Source organism: Mustela nivalis (assembly GCF_964662115.1).
Source record: "Mustela nivalis genome assembly, chromosome: 2".
NCBI lineage: Eukaryota > Metazoa > Chordata > Mammalia > Carnivora > Mustelidae > Mustela > Mustela nivalis.
The window spans coordinates 174,496,722-174,520,980 of record NC_139021.1 but is presented as its reverse complement, the minus strand read 5'-3'; positions in this window follow the sequence as shown (position 1 = coordinate 174,520,980).

Here is a 24,259-nt window from a genome sequence, read left to right as displayed (position 1 = left end):
AAAATGTGCAGAAGTATCCAATTGGCTATCAAGTTGAGGGCCACAAGTGACCACACAGTAGACATGTGACAAATGTTCTATTTCATCAACTTTGAGAGTGGGCATTGTTTTTATCCTCATTCTTGAGAGAGGTGAACTAAGATTGAGAGAATCTAAATGACTTACCTAAAGTCACATAGCCCGTGCATGGTAGGAATTCCAATTCAGGACTGTTTGAGTCCAAAGCTTGTTTTATTTTTCATACTACAGTTATCCTCCATTTAGAAAGGGGAGAATGTGAGAATCTTCGGAGGAGATATTTTAGGAAACTGGTGTGTGTGTGTGTGTGTGTGTGTTCCTATGTATGTGTGTGCAGATATGTGCGCACACATGCTTCTGTGTTTTAGGGACGGAGGGGAGAAAATAGGAGATAGGAGATGAAGTTGGAGAGATAAATAAGGATGAAACTGAGGAGAATTTTGAATGGCAAGTGCAATGTCATTCTGCACAACGTGCCCATATAGGAGGGAGTACCAAATCTTGTGAGGAGAGGAGGGCCCTGGTTTCTGGAGGATCTTGCTGTTCAGCTCTTCAGGGATGGAGGGACAGACACAGGAGAGGCTTGAGACACCATGGTGGATATCTAACCCCTCAATCTCCCAGCCAACACTCTCTCTCTCTAAGTGCTAGTCTCCGCTCTTCATCAGGACTGTTGATTCCTTGATGAGAGAAACTGCCTCATACTTTTTCACATCCCCCATAAACCTTAGGATGATGCTGAGCACACACAGGGACCCAATGAACACTTGTCAAAATAATGCATGTGATAATTCTTCTTCCCTTATGAGCACATCATAAGCTGTTGTCATACATACACACGTTACATATGAATCCTGAGAGAAGGAAGGTGATAAATCTTTTATAAGGAAAAATTTCCTTCTGTGCACTGACAGTTGTTAATCCTTTAGCAAATGTGTCCTAAGTAAGCTTGGAGATTTCCCAGTCCTCAAAATAAGGAATATCAGGGAAGTTTTGCTGTAAAGTCTTGTTTTGCTTTTTTGTTTTGCTTTTATTTCATTGTTTTATTTTTTCTGTTTCATACTAAATGAAGATCTTTGATAAATGCTGTAAAAACCCAGTGAAATCTTGGCTCCTTACCCCAACTCTGTTGCCTTCAAGTAGAATTTTATAACAAACACGCTGCTGAATTCATGCATAAGTGCCAAATTCCAGAATCTGCTTACTATCTCTAAATTTTCACCACTGAGATTCAACTTACTGGGAACCTGGTTATCTTAAACACACTTAGAAAGAAAATCTCGAGTTTATTTTATTTATTTATATAATTCAACTTTATTTCTATCCCAGTTCAATCCCGTCAAGGATTTGAGGGTTTATGGCAAAAACACAATGAACTGGTAACCTAAAAGTCAAATTTAAAAATCGGACCAAGGATAAGTAGAAATTGAAACAGACAATCATACCCAGGAGAAATATTGAATGCAAATATCTAGGCTCCAAGAGACTGCATTGGAGATTGCAAAATGGCAGCCTTTGTGAAAACTCAGCTGATGTTGCATTAAATTAGGTCCACATGGTGTGCAAAATCAGCGGGAGGAGGACTATCACAGTACAAAAGGATTTGGGAGCTCTGCCTAACAAACACAATGTATGGACTTTGTTCCGTCCAGCTACAAAACCTATTTGGCTTTGGGCTTGGAAATTCTGAATATACATTAAGAATTTGAGGACATAAAGGGCTTCACTGTTAATCTTCCGAGGTCACAACAATGGCATCCATACAGGTAAAACCCAGAGATAGCTAAGATTTACTTTGAATTACACAAGCAAAAATAAAAAAAAAAATACAGTAGGATAGGTAAATAAGATCAGCAAAATGTAGACAATTTTTGAACCTAAATGATGGCTGTATGTGGGTTCATTATACCTCTATTTTTTTGTGTTTGAGATTTTTCCATAATTAATATTAAAAAAATTAAACTATGACTCCCTTGAGATAGATTGTAGACTTTTTTTTTTTTTTAAAGATTCCATCCATTTGACAGAGATCACAAGCAGCAGAGAGGCAGGCAGAGAGAGAGAGAGAGGAGGAAGCAGGCTCCCTGCTGAGCAGAGAGCCCGATGCGGGGCTCGATCCCAGAACCCTGGGATCACGACCCGAGCCGAAGGCAGAGGCTTTAACCCACCGAGCCACCCAGGGGCCCCCGGTTGTAGACTTTTTAACCTAACACGGTCTCGATCCCTCACCTTCCTTACTGGTTTACCCCAGTTATCACAGACTCAGCCTCTTTCTTCATAATCACCTGCCCAGCCCACCTTGTTAACGCTAATTAAGATTCCCGTGGGCAGATCGAAAAGGGAGATAGGATCCACTGTTGAAGAGGAAGAAATATATTTCCCAACTGGGAAGGACTTAACTAGCACTTCACAGTAGGAGAAATTTCTTCCCCAGAGTTTCTTGGGGGCCAGAGTGATGTTGACAGTGTCATGGATAGCAACATGTCTCCACCAGCGTCCCGGAGGACCCAGTCCCACACCCCCACTTTGGGGACCAGTGAGTACACAGATCCAGGACTGGCCATGCCTTGATGCTGGCACCCCTGAGCAAAGGTCAATTGGAAGGGACCAAATCACCTCTCAGGAGAGCATTTCCGCGTGGACCCAAAGTGACAGGATCTGGGTCTGTAGCTCCTTGATGGGCTGGCGGGGTCTAAGGAAAGAATGTGGTATACTGGGGACTTGAGAAGAGTGGACGGGGGGGGGGCACATTCATCAAACAACCCTCTGTAAGAGCCACTCATTGTTCTGGGATGACTAGTGGTCCCCAAAAGATGTGTTCAAGTCCTAAGCCCTGTCTCTGAAGGTGACATCATCTGGAAACCAGGTCTTTGCAGATGCCCTCAAGTTAGGACGAGGTCATACTGGAGTGGGGGGCCCCTGACCAATCATTGGTGGCCTCATTGTTGAGGGTAATTTGGACACAGGGATGTGCACACAGGAACAAAACCATGTGACGACAGAGGCAGAGATTGGAAGGATGTGTCTACAAGCCAGGGAATGCCCACAGCCACCAGGAGCTGGGAGAGACATCAAAGTGCCTGAAAATAACCTGGAAATGCATTTAAAAATTCAGATTCCTGTGGCTCTCCCCGCAGACGGATTCCGAGGTCTGGGGTGGGGCGCACGAACCCGTGACCCTCCAGAGGCTCTAGGTGATGTCCATGCATGTGGCTGGGCAATAGCGCTTTTGGAAAAAGGGACCCGGGTGAATTGTTTTAGTGGGAAACGTTTGCTGTTTGGATGGCTGGTGTCACTTGCTAAAGAGACAGCTCTCTCTTTGGGCTTCCTTTTCTCACGGCCAGGCTGAGAGTAATAAAATGTGTCGGATGAAAATGGTGCTCATTTCCTTCTCTGAGCAAATGTGGGGTGTGTGCAGTTTTATTTTTTCAAGTAAAAATCCCCTAAACCCCTCAAAAATGTTGACTGGCATGTGGCAAGGATAGAGGCAGACTCTGCAGGGTTGAGGGGTTTTTTTTCTACTTTTTTTTTTTTTTTTAATCTGTCACTTAGCAACGACATATGTATGGCTGACAGTTGGAGTAATCTTTGAGTTGGCAACGTGGAATTGTTAGAAAGTTTAAATTTGTGTTTTATCATTGTTAGCGGTGTTGTAGCAAATCGTGTAAGGTACAATATGTGCATTCTGCTGTTTTGGACGGGAGACATTTTAAGTCAGAAATATTTGACTGTAAACATATTTTGCACTGAACCCTATTTTCCTTCTACATGGAAGAAAAACCAAAGCTTACCTAAGCACCATAAGAAACCTAGTTAATCAGCACTATAGGATTAAGGAGAAAATGTTCTTCAAAAATAGTTTATGAAAGTTTTAATTACACACACAATCATAAAATGCTCAGTAATTGCTGCATATTGATTCCTCTTTTTTTTCTGGAAATGCTAAAACTATTTCAATATACACAGAATCAATAAACATAATTAAAATATGAGCTCATCAAAACAGTAATTAAATGTACTTAACAGCTTTTGTGGCTTTTCCCCATATGGTTACTGTGGGAGTGTGAATCTGGCGCGCTAGATAAATGTAACAAAATAAAGTGAAAGCCTCGGAAAAGATTACTGTCGTATCATAATACAATAAAACCCAGCTCGGCAGCAAGTTGCGTTAAATCAAAAAGTTGACAAAAGGAGTGATGTATGCAATTATTATACATTTTGGGGCTGTTTTCTATTTATATGAGATTAACACTATCATGGTCTGCATTCAGAAGGAACAGTGAAATCCTCCAACATGAAAGGAACGGGGGAGAGCGCCCTGAATTCTTAATATGTCAGTTTCCCTTTTCAGATATGGCTGGAAGGGAGTTTGATTCCCGTGTCCACACCGCCCCTGCCCCCTGCCACCTCCAGTTGGCCAGGGTTGCTGAGCCACGAGACTCCAGAGCCCTAGACGGCTGGGTTTCTGAGTTACGATCTGTGAAGATGGTTTTGCCCGGCCAGCAATTCATCTCAGAGGGCCCAGCAGTAGGAAGATAAAGGAAATCTGACTTTGGCCTTCAAGGGGTGCACAGCCCATGCCCCCGGAAGTGGTATTGCATCACCATGGAGGACATGAGCTCTGTCTTCAGTCCCTCTCCTCTAGAGGGGACCCTCACTTGACTGCAGAAATTTATATGGGATCCCATCCTAGGAAGCATGGCCCAAGGAGGGGAAGTGGGACAGGGAGGGAGGGATACAGTGGGAGGCGCTTTATCCCAGATGGCAACTTCTGCTCAGTCTCACTGAGAAAGATGAGAATTACAGTATCTCTGAGTTGTCTTATCTGAGGAGTGAGGAAGTTGGGGAATTTAACGGCAGCCTTCATCTGGATTTGCCTGTTGGCATTGACCCCCTGGTCCTTCTAGCCTGGCCCTAGCGCTGACTGAGGGAGAGCACCCAGAGGCAGAGTCTTGAACACATGCAGGCAAATACCACTGGCAGATACTAGAATGGTGAGTCCTGAGGTTATAGGGGCACCCAGGGCTGCCACCATATGGTCTGTGGGAGGCTGAACAATGCCCTCCCCGCAAATGCTCCCGTTCTAATCCCTGGAATCTGCGAACGTGACCTTATATGTGAAAAACTTTGCAGATGAGATTAAATTCAGACTCTTGAAGTGGGGATATTTTCCAGGATTATCTGAGTGAGACCCAAATGCAATTCCAAGTGTCTTTATGGGGAGGAGGGCCAAGGGAGAGCTCCAACAGAAGAGGAGGAGGCACTGGGAACCTGGAGTGATGTGGACACAAAGAATACTGGCAACCACCAGAAGCTGCAAGAAACAGGAAAGGAACCTGCCCCAGGGCCTTTGAAGAGAGTGCAGCCCCTTGGATACCTGGATTTTAGCCCAGTGATGCTGATTTCAGACTTCCAGTCTCCAGAATGGGGAGAGAAGAAATTCCTGTTGTTTTAAGCCACCAAAGAGGGGTTGTTCATTACACCAGGAGCAGGAAACCACAAGAGGGTCCTGGGAAGAAAAGGTTCTTTCTTAGAGGCAGGATGATGGTGAGAAGAAACAGAGCCAGGAGCACGTGGAGTCATCTCATGGAAACTGAGACCCATGTCAACACCACCGTGACTTCCTATTTCCTTCCTCTCTCCTTTCCTTCCTTTCTGCAAAATCTCTTGCAGAACATTTTCTCAGCAGGTTCATCTGCCCTTAATGCCAGGATCCAGTTCCTTCCTCAGTGGAAATTTCTAAAACACCACCGGTCTTCCACTGCTTCTCCCTGTACCTTAACTGTGGACGGTGATATGCGAGAGCAGTTTTCTTCGGGATTCTCTCGAGGCTTTCTGTAGGCACCCTCGGGCGTGCCCTGTGCTGTCTTTCATCCCTGGACACACCTGTTGTAGAACTGGAACCCATCTATTTCTCTATACTATATGGAGGAAATATACTGGGTTGCCTCCAAAGAGCCAATAATGAGATCTGACTCTTAAAAATCTAAGAAACTACCTCATCTCTGAAAACTGAACAGAACAACTAAGAAAGGAAAATGCATGAAAAAAAAAACAAAAAACATAAACTCTGAAACTTCTCGATGATTTTGGACTTGGGATACAGATGGGAGTTTCTCTTGTGCCAAAAAAATCCATTGAACAGCACCAGCTGTGTGGTAAAGAAAATTGGAAGGAATCACACATTGCCGTTCACGGGAGGAGTTGTATTAAGGAAGGAGGGAAAAGTTTTGCAGATCGGTTGATTTCTCAGTGAATCAGGCGGCCAGATGAAACACCCAGGACTACATCTGCAGGCGTATTGTACTAGTATTAATATTCATGCAGAAAAGATCTAGAAAGCTGTTTCATCTGAATTTTTAGCAGTATAGTAGTTCTGGCGCGGAGTGGGGGGAACGTTTCTTTTGTGTTAAGGAGTTTGCGCTGTATTACTTTCAAGCTTTATGAGGATTAATTTTAAAAGAGCACAGGGAGTGAAAAATATTAGGCCTTATGCAAGGGTAATGTTCCAAATATTACACAATTAGTAAGGCCAGAGCTGGCCAGTGAGAACAGATGCTGACCTAGAGACCCCACTGTGCCAGGTGTTAACCTTTTTCTTGCAGGGTCATGGAGAGCACTGGGGATTTCTGGAGGATATTGGGGTGGCTGGAGGTGCTGGGGGCCTCCGGGAGTGTCATAGCCATCACTATATGATACATTAAAAATGCCAAGCCTTCCTCTGGTCTTTTCCCAGCGAGGGAAGTAGAACAACACTATAGAGCTTCCTTATGTGATGCCTCCTCGTTGAGCCTACTATGTGCCAGGCTTCATGGTAACCGAGCGCCAGACGCACGGAGAGGTTGCCAACCAAAGAGCTGGTGGGAAGTGTCATTGTAATTATTTGTGTGAGATGTCCAAGTGCTTGTCTTTTTTGGGGACTTCTGTAGCTGCAAGTGGTGAAAAGCTAATGCCAACTGCCTTAAGTGAAACAGCAAAAGGGAAGGGGACGTGCTGGCTCACAGGACAGAAATGCCTCCTAGGGATAGATGCCTCTAGGGGACGCTGTGTGTGCGTGCGTGCGTGCGTGCGTGTGTGTGCGTGCGTGCGTGCGTGTGCGTGCGTGCGTGCGTGCGTGCGTGCGTGTGTGTGCATGCTTGCATGTTTTCCCACTTGCCCTCTTTTGGCTGATAGCCTATTTGGACGGAGCCTGAGACCAGGACTGAAGTACAAGTAGTTTATCTGGTGGGAGGGAGCCTAGAAAGTAGAAGTGGCGGAGAGGGAAAGGAGAAAGGGAGAAAAGCCAGTATGTGTTGCAATAATGAGCTGGTGCTGTTGTGGGCTGCTAGGAAGTCCTACAGGGGTCGCTTGGAGGAACCACGTAGAACTGAGCATTTCTGCAGAATTTCCCAAAATGGTAGATGGGAGAAGCTGGGACATTTACCTGCAGACCCCATGTCCCAGTGCTAGAGGGTTGCTCCTAGGGATCTTAGGGTCCCCGTACTTCTGGATCGTGCCTCCTTGTGTCTGAGTGGCCTTTCAGGACGCATAGGACACGAAATACGGCAGCAGGCCTGCGACCCTCCACTACAGTTGCCCTAGAAACAGGTGGGCCGGGGGGACAAGGCATGATGCATGACACACACCTGCTAAACTGGGCTTGCCTTGTGTTGGATCCAGTCTCAGGGTCCACACATGGCAGGACAGGGGCTCCTGTAAAACAGTATCCTCTGGGAACAGGGGATTTCTAGATCAGTGGGGAGGCCTGCTGAGCCAGTTTCTCTCTCGTTCATTAGCATAGAGTCGAAATTCTGAGCTGCCGGGTCATAATTCCAGAATGTCATCCAGATTTTAAATTTAGAGTCAGTCACCCTCTAAACCAGGCTCTGGATTTGTTTTTAGTCTATTTTAAACGTGGGTAACATTTCGTAGGCGCTTCCTGATCATCCACGGTACACGTGGAGAGCTCCGGTGAGTTCCCTCAGACTTCAACTGAAACCAGTTTGGGGCTGGAGGAATCGTGATTGGGGTTTCGTTCTGTTATTAGGTAACTATAAGCCAACGTGGTTCTAAAACTTCAAAGTCAACCTCTCAGGAACCCCCACTGGAAATCCTTGCTGGGCTGCACTCGTGTTCCCGAACGATCGCATTGTGAGGCTTAAATGTCACATCAGGCCGGAACATTTGTTATATATTGGAAAAGAATGAGGTGAAAATTGCTGGGCTTCGCCTCTCACGGAATCTTTATTTGTTAGTTGGGGTTACCTGCCTGGCTCCAAGGTAAAACGAGACCCTTCCGGCCTGGTTCGCCTTTAATGTCAACCTTTACTCACAGCTAAGGGACCTGTGGGGCCTCAGCCACCCCCACCGGGCTTCATCCCAGCCACTCAGAGCTGCGAGTCTAGTAACCTTTAGGTCGGTGGACAAGGCATCCCTGAGGCTGTTCTTTCCTGGAGTTTCTAGCGAAGTCGACCAGCGTACATGGTGTCACTTAGGCTGGTCAAGATATTTTCTTTCCCTCATAACTTTTTGGGTTTCGGAAGGGGGAGGGCGTGGGTGTTAGTCAGTATTCTGGAGGACTGTTGCCTTTGGCTGAAACGATCTTGGCAACTGTCTCAACCCTTCACTGCCTTTGGTCTCCATGAACAAAATCTGCTAATATTCTTCAGGCCTCTAAGGTCAAAATAGTTGCCTTGTGCCTCTTGCCTCTGTGTGCCCGACTGTGTTTGCAAAATAGATTTTCCAGATGGACCGCAGGCTGCAGAGCCTCACTGGGGGTGTAAGGGACACTTAAGCCATGTTTTACCTGCTGCCAAGAGCCAGTAACAGAGTGCTGCTACCCCCACAGCCCCCCTGTGGGAGAAGGTGGGGGAGCTCAAAGGGCCAGGCTCTTATTCTGCATCCGGGCATTCCCAAAGACCAGATGTGCAGTGACACTCCTCTTTCATTCCAAAATCATTCAAGGTGGAGGATACTTTCTCAAAATCAAAACAAAACAAAAACCCAAAAAACAAAAAACAACAACAAAAAACCCCCACCAACCTTGAATTAATCTCTTGGTACCAATACCTTTTCAAATTTGTTTCTGGACTTTTATTAACTTTCCTTCAAACATAATAGTCTAAGGGCTAGAAAAGCCCACGGAGAAACTTGAGTGAACACCTACTATATCTTGGAGTGGTTATAATTTATATCCTGTGAGGAATGGCTCGCTGAAAGTACATATTCGTTTCCATTTCTGCATTGGCTTTTTGGCTGATCTAATTCTTTATCACCATTTAGCTTATGAAACACCTATTGGTACAGTCTGAGGTGACCTTTTGCATTCCTACTGACAGTTGATAGATAGATACGCATAAATTGGGATACAGACATTTTCTTTTTGAAAATCAGTGGCTTTTAACCCTTCTGAGGGTCAAGTAAGCAACTAAAATGTGTAATCCTTATTTAGCTTTTTTTCTCAAGTCACAGCATGGTATTTATTGATGTTTGAAGTAGTACTTTAATACAGTATAACATCAATGAGTGGTTTTTCCTCCTGTGATCTATTGCTATCTACTAATAAATAGAGCAGACAACAACAATCTTATCCTCATGCACTGATGGGCGTGAGGATGATATCACAAGGAGAGAGGTTATTGACTTGTCTAAGCTGTTCGAGTATTTAAATGGTTAATAGCACATACTCTGAATTAGCCCTTCTGGTTGTGAATTCTAATGGCTCCACTTACTGTATACGTAATTTGGAGCAACTTACCTAGCCTCTCTGTACTTTTCTTTCCAAATCTTTGACTAGGGATAATAGGAATACCTATCCTATAGAGTTGTCATGAGGTCTAAGTAGTAGCGTACATCTACAGCTGAGGGCAGTGTCCATCACATGGCCAGTGTTAGGTCAATTTTAGCAAGACTTAGTATTTTAAAATTGTTGTTAATGTTACTACTGTGTGACTGTGTGCCACTTGCTGTTTGAGGCTCTATGAGTACAAAGGTAAGCAAGATACACAGTTACTAACTAAGCAAACATATTTCAAGTTCCTGATTGAGGTCCTAGACTCTGGGAACACAGTAGTGAGCCAGAGGGAGCTCTTATTCCTACTCTGCAAAGCTAGATGGGAGAATAAACAAAGAAGCAAAAAAATACTGTGATAAAGTCAAGAAGGTTAGAGACAGGGAGTGAAGAGTGTAGGACCCATAGGCTTCTCTGATGTGCTAATGTTTGAGCAGAAGCATGCGGGAGCCACATGTGGGTATTTGGGGAAAGAGCTTTTTTTGGGGGGGGGGGCTTTTCCAGGTAGGGGAACGGGATGAGCAAAGTATCTAGCTGTAGGCAGCAAGCAGACCAGCGTGCTGGGAACACAATGATAGGGGGAAGATGTCAGGGGATGAGGTCAGAAAAAGGCATGGGAGCTGGCTGGAGTGGAACTTGTACATAGTTAGAAAGACTCAGGTATTGACTCTGAACAAGCTGGGAGACATAAGGGAGTGGGGAAGGGGCTGTTGGATAGAGAAGCAGCATGAGATAATTCAGACCTTTATAGGGTCTCTCTGCATACTCTGAACAGCGGACAAGGGTAGAAACAGGGAGAGCAATGAGGATGTGAGTCAATCATCCAGGTGAGAGGTGGGGTGCTTTGGGCTCAGATGAAGGCTGGGATGCTGGAAAGGAGCGCCAGCCCACAGGATACATTCAGAGCGGACCTGATGGATTTGCTGATGTTGGGTGTGAAGCTTGCATTCTAGTGGAATGTGCCTGTCACCAAACATGAACTAACGCACTAAATAAGACAATCCCGACAGTGACAAGAGATGTGTAGAAAATGGGGAAGAATTATGGGACAGAGGGGGTTGAAGAGAGACCTCTAAGAAAACATCTGAACGGAGAAGGCAGTGACAACCAGGTATTTTAATCCCCTCTTTTTTGCACCATTTGTGAGTCCTACCCTAGAGCTACCAGGAAAGCCAGACACAGGACACTGAACACTGGACAGATGGGAGAGAAGTTTATGAGTCACATGTACTCACAGCCTGGGGGGTGGGGAGGACACCAAGGCCCATGCAAGGCCTCACAAGGCTGTGGTAGGCAGGCTTTGTGGTACCAAGAGGGTGTGGTTCCCTCTAGTTCCTATAGGGGATGTGATTGGAATAATTAGGGTAATTCTGTGGACTGGAGGGACCAATACCTGATACTTCAGGATAAGCAGGAAATGCTTGGCCCCCTTAATAAAGAGAGTTGTTTGGGTAGATCTTGTCCATCGGAGCAGAGCTGGGAGGGGAACCTGTGGTTATGTCATTTGAGGCCCTTCCAGTTTCATCAAATGTCAAGGCATCCCATAATTCTGGGCCAGGCCTTTCAGCTTTAAGAACACCAAGCCAAGGGAGAAGATATCGACCTGAACATGAACAAAGTTCTGGCTGTGGGGAAAGGCAGGGATTCGTTTGACATTTTGGGGATGGAACTAAAAGAATTTGCTGATGAGTTAATATTTGAGGGTGAAGTGAAGCAAAGAGAGAAATCAAGGATATCATCCAGATACTTTACTTGAGCAACTGGTGAATTGAGGTGTCTTTTATCCACTGGGCAAGACATGGAGTAGTAAATAGATTCTGACTGGGAGTAATCAAGGGCTCATTTTGTACAGTTACTTTTAAAATGCCTGTTACACATTCAAGTGGAGACATTCAGCATCCATCTAGAGCTCAGGGGACAGGAAGGGACAGGAAAAATGAATGCAAGAGCCATCAGTATAGACACAGTTTTTAAAGCCAGTGGACCTGGAGCACAGAACAACTTAGAGCATAGAACAGAGCCTCGAGTCCTTCAGCATCTAGAGACTGAGCAGAAGAAAAGTCAGGGAAGGAGACCAAGGGGTCTCAGCGAAGTGTAGGGAGAAAAGCCTGGAAATTACAATGCCATGGATTTCTGGAGAAGGAAGAATTTCAAGAAGGAAGAAGTGGTCAATGTTGTCAACTGTTTTCTCCTGAGAGATCAAAAAAGAGGAGAGTAGAAAAGCATTAGATTTGGAAAAATGGTGGTCATTGGCGGTCTTCAATACTGGAGATGAGAGAAGACAAGTGAAAGAATGAAGATCAAAGATCAAATTTAGGCAACTCCTTGTAGGAGCATAGCTCTAAAAAAAAGGAGGAATATTATGGAGGATAGTATTTAGAGTGAAATCTTTGAAAAATCAATAAAAGCTGGTAAGAGGGTAAAGAGATAAGATCTGGGATGCAGAAGCAATCAGAGCTGCAAATGTAGGAAAATTCTTGAGTAGGTGCTATGGTGTTTAACAAAGAGGCAGGTACTCTCACTGTACATCTTCAGGCTCATCATATAAGTTGGAACCACAGACAGTGCCTGAGAAATTAAGAACATCCAGGATGTAGATAGTTCTAAAGAGAAAAGGATTCCTGTGAGTCCCAAATGGGAGGATGGTGTTGAGTTATTCTAAATATATAGGTTGGAGGTATATGGCATAGCACTCACAGTATTTCACATAAGGAGATGTCAGGTATTACGGGAACAAAGCTGGTCTACATTGACAATGTAAATGACATTAAAAATATTTTATTTATTGATTTTGCAGAGAGATACAGAGACTGGGGAAGCGGAGGGAGCAGAGGGAGAGGGAGAGAGAATCCTCAGGCAGACTCCCTGCTGAGCATGGACCCGACGGGGGCTCAGTCCCAGGACCCCAAGATCATGATCTGAGCTGAAACCAAGAGTCGGCTGCTTTTTTAAAAAAAATAACATATAATGTATTATTTGTTTCAAGGGTACAGGTCTGTGATTCATCAGTCTTACACAATTCAGGAGTTGGCTGCTTAACTGACTGAGCCACCCAGATGTCCCTGTAAATGACAGTACTTTGCATTTGCCCATCCTTATTTAGTCCGTAACCCTATTACAGAAGGCCACTGTGGTAGAGGGTCACAGCAGTGCACTTGCAGTCAGAACATTGATGTGGGTGTGAATCCTGGATCCGTCAGTCAGCAACCAGAGGTCTTGGGCACTTCTTAGTGCTTCAGCTTTCTCACCTGTGCAATGGAAGTACCATTACTAGCTTACAGAGTGGGGCCAACTGGTAAAAGCTCAAATGACCTATTTGGCATTCACCTGTACCTTACGTTGATGGAACTGTCAGAGGGCATCACTGCTACCCTGTGTAAGATATGGAGAGAATAGAAGATCAAGAAGAATCCTGATGGTAGACTCCTCCTGCTATATTGAGGGCAACAAGACTTGTATTAGAGTCCACTATTTTATCTATGGAAGCTCTCATAGAGTTGTTCAACTTCATCAACTCTTTGGGTGAGAGAAGGGTCTCAGTTTCCTCCATCACACCTCCCTTTTGATACCCACAGCACATCTACTGCCTGTGGCTAAGGCTGCTTTCTGTTAAGTCTCCACACCACTATTCCCACCAGTTGTGACAACCAAGAGTCAGCCATGTGTGTTCCCACATTAGTGACGCTAGCAACTGTTTATACAAATATTCTCTGCTTACTATTTACATAATTTATATAATCTGATGAAAGATTTGGTGATGACAAGTTGTTATAATGAGTTGCTATCAAATAAGTATATGTAAAACACACATAGAAGACTGGGGGAAGAGTAAAAATGTAGAAAAATTGCTTTACACGTGTCTTTAATGTTTCATTCTGCCTTAAAGAAACCAAAAACTAGAACTTCTGGATGATGCATTATGGGTGGTTTTGAAGAAAGACCGCTTGGAACTCAGATCAGCAGACCCCGACACAAAGAAAGTGCCTTGGCTCAACATCAAAAGAGTGGCAAGTGAATGAACATCCATATGTTTTAAGTTAAAATTAAATCTTTAAGGTATGTATGTATCACATTTTATGATTCACTGCTTTAATTAACTTTTCCAGTTGACTTGCCAACTGCCAGTTCCAACTTCATTGGATAACAGTGAAACTGTAATGTTTATTTTTCAATTATTATAAATGGATACTCATTTTTTAAACCATTATAAAAACTGAAAACATGTAAATAAAAGCTACTAATTCAGACTCAAACACCAGTCATAATTTAAGGTAGTTCCTTCTAGTCTTCTTTTCATAAATATACTTTTAAAAATAAAATTGTGAGTTTTATGTTTGTTTTTTATCTTTTTTTCATGAAATATTATATCACAAGTGATATAAGTGATATTAACATTGTTAACGTTAAACAATACAGAAAGTATACATAACAAAAACAGCAAACCACCCTGCAGGACTTACAAATAGCCCATGTTAAATCTTGATAAACACTATCCTTACTTTCATTCTTCATGAAGATATAGATAAAAGGACATGGATATAATGCATATTTTAAAGAAATATTTTATATTGGAATTGGATTTATTTTAGATTTAGGTATCAAAAATAGCACAGGGAGTTCCCACATGCCCCTCACCCAAACTCCTCTAATGTTGACATTTTATGTTACCCGGTGCATTTGTCACATCTTAAAAATCAACATTATGTCAGTACTATTACCTAACATTCAGATTTTACCAGTTTTTTCACTATTATCTTTTACATTCTGTCACCCAATCTAAGATAGCATATGAGATTTAGCATATGGCAGATAAATTTTACTTATTTTTAACAACAACAAAAAAAGAGAAGACAACATAAGCATTAAATCACAGATTAACATTTCTCTACCGTAAGAGTTATTGTTTCCTTTAAAATGAGTATTATGAGTATTATGAAGGATAGTAAGTGGTTGGAGTCATTAGGTCTTCTAATTAACATTTTATTCATCTAGGTATAAATTAGTTCTTTTATATTTCTTCCCATCCGTCTCTTCAACCCTCCTGATATCATTGGTTATATTGCTTTGTAGAACTTTTCCAGGTGAATAAGGTGTACATTGTGTCATGCAATTAAATTCTCACCCTGGATTTTGACCTCTATGTAGGTGGATTCATTATTTGTCTCCAGTCTTTTTAACCATGAATTCTCTGCACCTCAATTCTGTAACTGATTAATCTCTTGGTTGTCTGTTTCCCTCTGTTGGAAATTCTTTTCAGAAACGGGGTTTGAGAATATCTACCTGTGACTTTTATAGTCAAACAATAAATTGTCTTGTTTTAACATTTTAGAAAATTATTTTCTTTTCCTTAGACTCTCGTAAAAATTCTCCATCACCTTCTGACATTAATAATTTATAAAATTATATAATTTATTATAAATTATAATTTATACTTTATAACCTCACAGTTCCCTTTTGCTGGTGGCTTGTTTTCCCTCCTTGACCACTGGGGGACTTCTTTATCTCCATGTGAATTCACCCATCAACTTTTTTTTTTTCCCTAGACTCTAGTATGCCCTTTTAATAAGCAGATCTCATTTTTCTCTTTCAAAGACTTTTGTTTTTCACTATTACATCTTGAAAGAACTTCTTCTGTTCTTTTGGAGTATCAGTTTAGGGATACCAATTATCCTTATGTTGGATTATCTTCCATCTTCTTTCTAATTGCTTTACTGTCTTTGTTTTTTTTCTCCAGGTTCACAGTAATAATCTCCAGATTTCTTCATCCTAGCAATTTAATTTTTATTTACATGTATTCCTTTCCTTGCTACTCTAATTTATCCTGATGTTGCTGTTTTTGTTCTCAATTTTTAAAAGATTTTATTTATTTATTTGACAGAGAGAGAGACAACGAGAGAGGGAACACAAGCAGGGGGAATGGTAAAGGGAGAAGCAGGCTTCCTGCTGAGCAGGGAGCCTGATGTGGGGCTCAATCTGAGAAACCTGAGATCATGATCTGAGCCGAAGGCAGATGCTTAACAACTGAGCCACCCAGGCACTCCCAGTTCTCAATTTTTAATTTATTACTCCAATCTTTCTATTCTATGTGTTTTATTATTCTCATTTTGCTGTTGTGTTCTATTTACTTTCTATTAAGTTCTATGGCATGAAACCTGTAGTCACTTAGAATACAATCTTTTCTTCCAGCCTGGATTTCTCACCAATGTTCTCTTCTTTCATTCACTCTCTCTTTTTTCTTTTTCTTTCCTTTTTCTCCTCCTTCTTCCTTTTCCTCTTCCTCCTCCTCACTTTGGTGAGAACATTTAAGTTCTACTCTTAGCAAATTTTGATTATATAATACAGAGCCATCAACAATACTCATTATGTTTTATATTAGATCCTCAGAATATATTCATGTTATAGCTGAGAATTTGGATCCTCTTTTCTAGCCCACATTTGTGTGGTTGCCCAGACCTTGTCTTTTCCATGGTATGATGTGGGTGATTTCCTCTTTATAACCTTCTCAGCTTTTGGGGGGGCCCTTTGTGTTCTCCTCTAAGCTTGTGAGCACTCTTTTTTTGTGTGTGTTTGTGTGTTGTGTTATTGGTTTTTGTTGTTGTTGTTGTTGTTGTTGTTATTGTTTTTTGTTTGGTTTTGTTTTTTCTCAGCCTAACAGTGTTGAGGAGTAGAATAAGGAGGTGCAAGAAGTACTTGCTAGAATAAACTTAGCTCTGCCCTTTCTTCTACAGTCCTGTACAATATCTTATACTTTAGCTTACTTCCCCAACTGACATAGTGGGAACACAGGCCTTACCAGCTCCCCTTCCCTCCCCTGCTGACACATAGTGGTTGTAAGGGATTAAATTTGAAATAAGCTGTCTCCAAGTCACCTATCTACTCGTTCCTGCAGGTTTCTCTTCAAATTGGAAGGTATTAATGAGACATCTCAGTATTTACCTAACATACCCTCTTTCTTTCTTTTCTTCTTTTTTTAAGATTTTATTTATTTATTTGACAGAAATCATAAGCAGGCAGAGAGACAGGCAGAGAGAGAGAGGGGGAAGCAGGCTCTCCACTGAGCAGAGAGTGAGATGTGGGGCTTGATCCCAGGACCCTGAGATTATGACCTGAGCCGAAGACAGAGGCTTAACCCACTGAGCCACCCACGAGCCCCCACACCCTCTTTCTTAAGGACTGGGTGGGAGCATGGTTGGTCCCAGCATACCAGATTTATATGTTTCCTTCTCTGGCCCCCACCTTTAGTAGTTTATGACATGAATTTATACCCCTTCCCTTGTTTAGTTGCTGCTGATGAATTTTTAGCCAGTTATAAAATCTAATTGTGTACATTTTGCTGGGTATGAGGGTTGAATGCTCTAGCAATTCAGCTTTGATTTTTTTATTATTATTATCCTGTGGCCTGATTTATAATGGATCTTCAAAATTTATTTAACCATTTTCCATTTTATAGGCATTTACATTTTTGAATTTTTTGTTATAATAAATAATACTATTATGAACATCCTTGATAATTACTTTTTTTTTTTTACATATAAATTACTTCCTTATGGTGGATTTTTAAAAAGGGAACTATTAGGTCAAAAAGCATAGACTTTTTTTGAAGATCCTTGCTTCAAGTTGCCAATTTGCTTTCCATATTTGTTATATTTCAAAACATACTTCAAATAGCTCATGTCAGAATTCTCAAAATGAATTTATTGCAATGGGTTTCAGAGGAAATGGAAATGAATAGTCCAAGAAACAAAGATAATTGTTCGTCTGAAAATATAAGCTACCAAGGACAAGAATATTTCTGGAGCCAAAATGGAATGAAAGCAGTGATCAGCCAGGACTGTGGGAAGTGAGAAAGATGTTTCCTCAGCCATCCAGGTGGAATGCAGGGCCAGAGTCACCAAGAAGAAAACATGGGGTGTCAAAAAACACTCCAAGTTTACAACATGTTAATTGGATCTATAAAAAATGCTTGGAGATAGCACTCTTTTTTTAATTCCCACAAACTATCTGCTATGCTTTCAGCGTCTGCTGCAACAAAATAGTTTATTTTTACTTGCTTTTTTTCTCTCCCATAAAGAAAAATCAACAGAGTATTATTATGTTTCTTAAATACAACTGAACTCATCTTATTAGGGAAAAGCAAAGAAGGATGTGTCATCTTATTAAAAATGACATGATGTATATACAGCCATATGTTTTCAAAGGGTTTCCTGTCAGTGTTAATCAAAACTCCTCCAAATTTATGAACCTACAGAGCAGCATGTCAACCATATGGGAAATATCTCCCCTTCAATATTGAGAATTTGAATTAATAATAAACATTACTTAGTGAACCTAAACGAGAAAAACACATCAATGTTGAATCTCAGGAAGGGAGAAACTTATAAAAAAAAAAAAAAAACTCTTCCAGGTGTTAATTTTTTTAGCTTTCTGTCTAATATCTCAATCACACTGCTCTATCTTTATTCTCACTCCGCCTGCTCATTTACTGGACACAGAAGTGGCTGCAATCTATTTCATGATTGCTACTTAAGTGTCAAATTAATAACCAGTATCCCATATCCCCCCCCCCTTTGCTTTTTATTTTATTGGAAAACTTGGACTAAAAAGAAACCAGGAAGAATATCCTTCTTACAGTTTAGTGCCTGAAACCCACCCCTGAGATCTTTCCTAATTTTCCATAGTCTTCCCAGGGCCAATTTCTACCAGTTTCTATGCCTACTAGTTACCACTGTTCTGTTATTTTGGGAGATAATATAATTTTAGGATCTGTGTTAACTTAGAGTGATGTCTAACATCAACTGGAGTTGTGGGAGTCTGTTGGGGTCTCGTCGGGCAAGCAAGTTCTTCTTAGTTGGAGGAAACAATTTTGATTCTTGCATATGGACCTTCAGTGTGAACTTGCAGAAGACTGGGGAGTGGTGGTCATAATTGGGAACAGGCTAAAAATAAGCCAGAAACGTACCAGCTGTTGACCATAAACCAAGGCAATAGGTAGGGACTAGGAACCAGACCAGGGACAGGAAGGAGAAGCTAATCTGTCTTTATAGTACTTTATAGTTCTCCATCAGTCAGAGGATTATTTGGACAGAGATGAAGATGAAGAAGATGATGATGATGATGATGATGGCAGGGACTAGACTGAGCCATCACAGTATTAAGAAAGTTATAGTGATTTCCAAAAGTAATGTGGCATACACATGCTAAGATGACCCACAATGAGCAAGCCCATCTGTAATCCCTTCCTACCAAATGTGAGCTGGACCCGTGATTTGCATCTAGTCTCTGGACTCTTAACAGAGGCAAAGGGAATTACCAGATGTAATTAAAATTCCTCGTCACTTGATTTTGAATTAACGAAAAGCAAGAATATCCTGGGTGGGCCTGACTTAATCAGATGAATGCCTTAAAAGAGATATTCTCTTGGCCATGAGGAAATCACCTACCATGTTGCAGGAAGGTCTGGGAGGGGAACAAATGTCAAGGCACTGTGATAGACTGGAGGAAAGATGGCAAGAAATGAGGACTTCAACCCTACAGTGGCAAGAAACTGAATTCTGCCATTCATACATGGGCTTGAAGGAAGACTCTGAGCTCTGCAAAGGAAAACAACTCAACTAACACCTTGACTATATTGTTTTGGGATCCTGAACCCAGGACCTAGATACCTGACCCATAGAAATTGTGAAGTAGTAAGTGTATGTTGTTTGAACCACTAAGTTTGTGATAATTTATTGTGCAGAACTAGTTAATACAAGGGACAACCCAAATAAAATAAAGGTGGGAGATTTAGTCCAGGAACTTGGTAATGAATTTGGGATGACTTATTCAAGAAAAACTGAAGCAGAATTCTTTCTACCACTTCAATTATAAATATTGTAAATATGGGAGATATATAGGCACAGAGCTAATGTCAATTATTTTCCAAGATTACAGACAACTAAAAAAATCAATTTCACTTTTTTTTTTTTTTTCTGGAAAATTGTGCCCCTAGAGAATGTGGTCTAATTGATTTCAGGTGGAATGTAAGCATTGATGTTTTCCAAAGTTGCCTGGGAGATTCTACTGTGTGGTGCTGGGTGGACAGCTATTGCGCTTCTTTGTGGGAAGAAACATGCCCCTCCCCAGTCTGTTGTGAATAGTATTAGAAGTGTCTTAAGTAAAAGTGGGCTTTAGAAATGCTAATGTCATTACTAAGTGAATGGGGAGAAAATGTCAGGCCTGCCAGGATAGATCTGGAGGTTTTAACCAAGTGGAAAATGGGGGTAAAGGGTGAAAGGGAACAGCCTGGAGAAATTCTGAGAAGCCCGGAGGCCATTGAACTTGAAGGGCTGGTGTTACTCAGATCCTTCCTCATAAAACTTGATTGCAGAGCAAGCTACTCTCGTACACCTTGCCTGAGTCCCGTCTCAGCTGTCAGAGCATTCTCTTCTTCCCTCTGGCCTCGATATTCTGTCTAGCAGGTTTTATTATTGTTGTGAATTATTTCCTCCCCATGTCCTTTCTGTCCACTGGAAAAATGTCCTTAAGTTGCCAGCTGAAATACGCTTCTGGCTCAGGTGGAAGGTTTCTAAGGAAAAAAAGAAAAGTTCCTGAACCATATGTAGGAGATGGTAGATCGGGGTCTGGAAATACATTTGGGGATCTTCTGTGAGCCCATAGAAGGTTACCAGGAAGATCTCAAGCTAACTGGGCAAGACGTACGACTTTGCAATCAGTGGTTGAGATACTGGATTAGAGGAGCGATCCATAAAGAACAAATAACTAACCATCGTAAAGGAGCACAAGCCAGGGTCAACCGGGGTATGCTGCGGTAACAAACAGTTTTAGCATCTCAGTGAATCAAAATAAACCAACAAACAGGTATATTTCTACCTAAGTCTCCATAATTATGTTAGTTTTGCCACCATGGCTGGAGGCTTTCTTCCATGTTCTCTGTCAGAGCCTGGTTGATGGAAACTTTACCATCCATAACCTTGCTAGTAAGTGTCAGAAGAAGTAGCGACGGGGGTGCAACGGGGGTGGGGGGGGGGGGAGAGCGGTGGAGGCAGCATACTGGCTCTTAAAGTCTTTGGCCAGGAAGCTACACATGTCTCCTCACATTCACATCTGATTGGCCAAGGCAAGTCGTAGGGCTCTAGGTAACTCAAAGGGTCAGTCCTCCCCTCTACCCAGGAAAGAAGTAGATATTTTGGAGATGTAGCACTAATAACTAACACAAGGATTCAGCTGCCCAGAGTTTCTCCGAGGCCGCAGACTTTTGCAGGGCCACAGGAATACCACAGGGGGTCCACGAATCCACACTGGCTAAGAGCACTGTCTATAGACCCCCACATCACTATGTATTGGACAAATGCAATTCTCTTTGAAATAGCTAAAGATGTGCTTGTACTGAATTTCAAATAATTATCAAACTCAGAGTAGCTTTTACTCTTGTATTCCTTTTCAAAGAACTTGTAGGAAAATTACAACTACACAATATTATACAGAAGAAGGTTTTTGGAGTTTAAAAAACAGCACCCTTGTGTTTGAGAAAGTTGGAAACAGCCAGTGAACTATTTAGCTGAATTGGTTACAACTGGCAATGATGCAACAAATGTTGCATGAGAAGCGAAGGGTTGATGGAAACAGACACAGTTTAGTACCTGTGCACCTGTAGTTACATATCAAGTACACTTGATGGTTTTGTCGATCAAGTTCTGCCACATCTTCCAGGATCTACCTACATGTAAAGTTGCCTTTGAAACTGCAAGGTAGTGCAGGCATGCCAACTCTTTATTAGGAAGTATGAAACCTTTCTTTGTACCTTTTAGCTGCAATCAGTTGTAGTTCAATACCGAATACCCCGAGATTGTCGTGGCCAACTTGGTAAAAATTAATTTGAATTAAGAAGTGATTACTTTCTGAATGTCCACCTATAATTGATGGTTCCTGCTTGGGAGGAGCGAGAAGGGAGGACCTTTGTTCTGAAATCTTTTGAGAAATACTCTATCATGTTATTTTCTTCCTGCTTTTGAATTCGCCCTGCATCCAGTTCCTTTCACTGGTGCTGGGTGAAAAGATGTTGAATACAACCAGCATATTCTGAGGGGCCACTCCCCCTGCACCTGTTCTTTTCTTCTGATAAAGACTGGCCACAATGGAGCCAAGTATGAGGAGGAGAATTCTCAGTTCTTTCCTCTCCTTACCATTTCTTCAGTCTCTGGAATTTTCTTACACTATTGGTTATGCCATATGATATCCTGCAGAACTCCTTCACCCACGAGAATTTTCCCTAGGCTTGGAACTCAGCGTCCACCTGCATGTCGCCTGATGATTCAAAAGCGGGGTTCATCTTTTGGTGAGCTGTTTACAGTTTTGAAAAATTCTGCCTGGGATATAGAAAGAGAGAGCAGTCCCATGAAATTGGCATCTTTTAGTAAATTCCGCATGAGAAGAAAGGGAAGAATTTTCCAAATACAACTGGGCATGCCACAAAGAGAAAAATAAACTGGAAAACAACTTAAGCCCTCCAGTGCAGGTGTGTTGGCAGAAATTTCCATACGACTTTCACATGGTCCTGGTGCTGAAAGAAAAAGTTGGTGCTGAGGGCTCTTGAAGGGAGAGGAGGGATATTAAGGAATGTCCTCTAACTGTTGAAACCTAGTTTTTATTTCTGATCATAAAAGTAACTTAAATTTGTTAAAAAGACTTGACAAATAAGGAAAATTAAAAAAAAGAAAGATAATGCTTCCTCAAGTAATCACATCACTCAGAGATCATGCGTATTAACATCTTGTTACATATTTTCCTAGCACACCTTCTATGCATAAAAGCGTCTATTTTAAAATAAATTTTATTGTTCTGTTTCTGTGTTTAAGGTACTAGATTTACGGCTGTAGATTCAACTTTAATTTATTACTTAAATACTCTTTTAGTAGTTTTTAATGTGTTTTTTCAGACAAGGACCAAGAGTGGTATATCAAGTACTCACTTGGGCAGCTCCTATACTAAAACTGGAACTATACAGGAAAGATTTTTTTTTTTTTTTTTTTTTTTTAGGTTCCTATTCAACTCTTTAAATAGACGAAATACCATCTATGCCTTTTACTTCATCTAGCTTCTTCACCCCAAGTTTTCCTTTATCTGGGAAAAAAAAAAGTGGCACATTAAAAATATCTAATTCAAGAATTAGTATGTTGACTTATTTTATTTTTAATATGTTATGTTCTCTATATTTTAATTATTTAACATTTAAAGGTACACAACTGGTATAGCTTTACTTTGTGTTGTAGCTTTAAACAAATCATGAAGGTATTTTGCAAAATACAAAGACTTTAAATATTATTTTTCTTATTCACCTAAAAAAGGATGCCTATTTTGAGGGGGAAAGAAATGGAATTCAGAAGATGTATGAGGATTGTGACATGGAATAATCCTTGTTTAACTTCTTTTGTTTGAACTGTACTTTGATACTAAAATTTTTTCCCTGCTTTTTTACAGTTTATATTTGCTCACTACATTTTTGCTTCTATTTTTGTTTTTATTTATTTATTTATAAAAGATTTTATTTATTTATTTCACAGAGAGAGACAGAGATCACAAGCAGGCAGAGAGAGCGGGAAGCAGGCTCCCCGCTGAGCAGAGAGCCCGATGCGGGGCTCGATCCCAGGACCCTGAGATCATGACCTGAGCCTAAGGCAGAGGCTTAACCTACTGAGCAACCCAGGCGCCCCTCTATTTTTGTTTTTAAACAAACAGGTTTTCGCGGGGGGGGGGGGGGGGAGAAATGATGGTATATGTGTCGTAAAAAGAGAGAGCTGTATTTTTTTAACCTGATCAGAGACTTTACCTTTCATATACTTTCATTTTTACCGATTTGAGTTGCATGATACAATTCCTACATCATTAAGTTTATCATGGTTTGTTTGTTTCCCCGTGAAGCTTCTTTTTTCTCTTTCCCGATGGGAACTATCTTGGCTGGTCTTTTTCCCTCCAGGACAGTGACTCTTCATCTCAGTCCTTAGACATCCCCGGATACCGAGGATTGGGAGGACTTCCGGAAATAGTGCAAAATTCTGCGTGTGCGCCTGCGTCTGTGCGCGTGTGCGCATGTGCACGCATGCGCAAAGCTACACGTCGGCTGAGCGCTTGAAAAGGTCCACACCTCTCATTACATTCTTCTCTCTTCAAATCTTTCACACATCCCTCCTTTCTCACTTTCAGCTGCTGAGAACATAGAAGCAATGAGCAGAGAATTTACCCCACCCTCCCCACCCCTTCTACCAACCCACCTGCTCAAGGGCCACAGGTCTGAAGGCTGTGCAAGGAGCCCCTATTTGAGAAGACGTAGGAGATTTCCGTCCTCGGGCTGAGAGGTGAGTCAGAGCAGGAACGTCACAGGTGTTGGAGAACATCAAGCATGCCGAGGGGTGCTGAGGACGGCCGACTGGGAGTCCCAAGGCATACACAGAAGAGGGGGCTGCTGAGGAGGGGCAG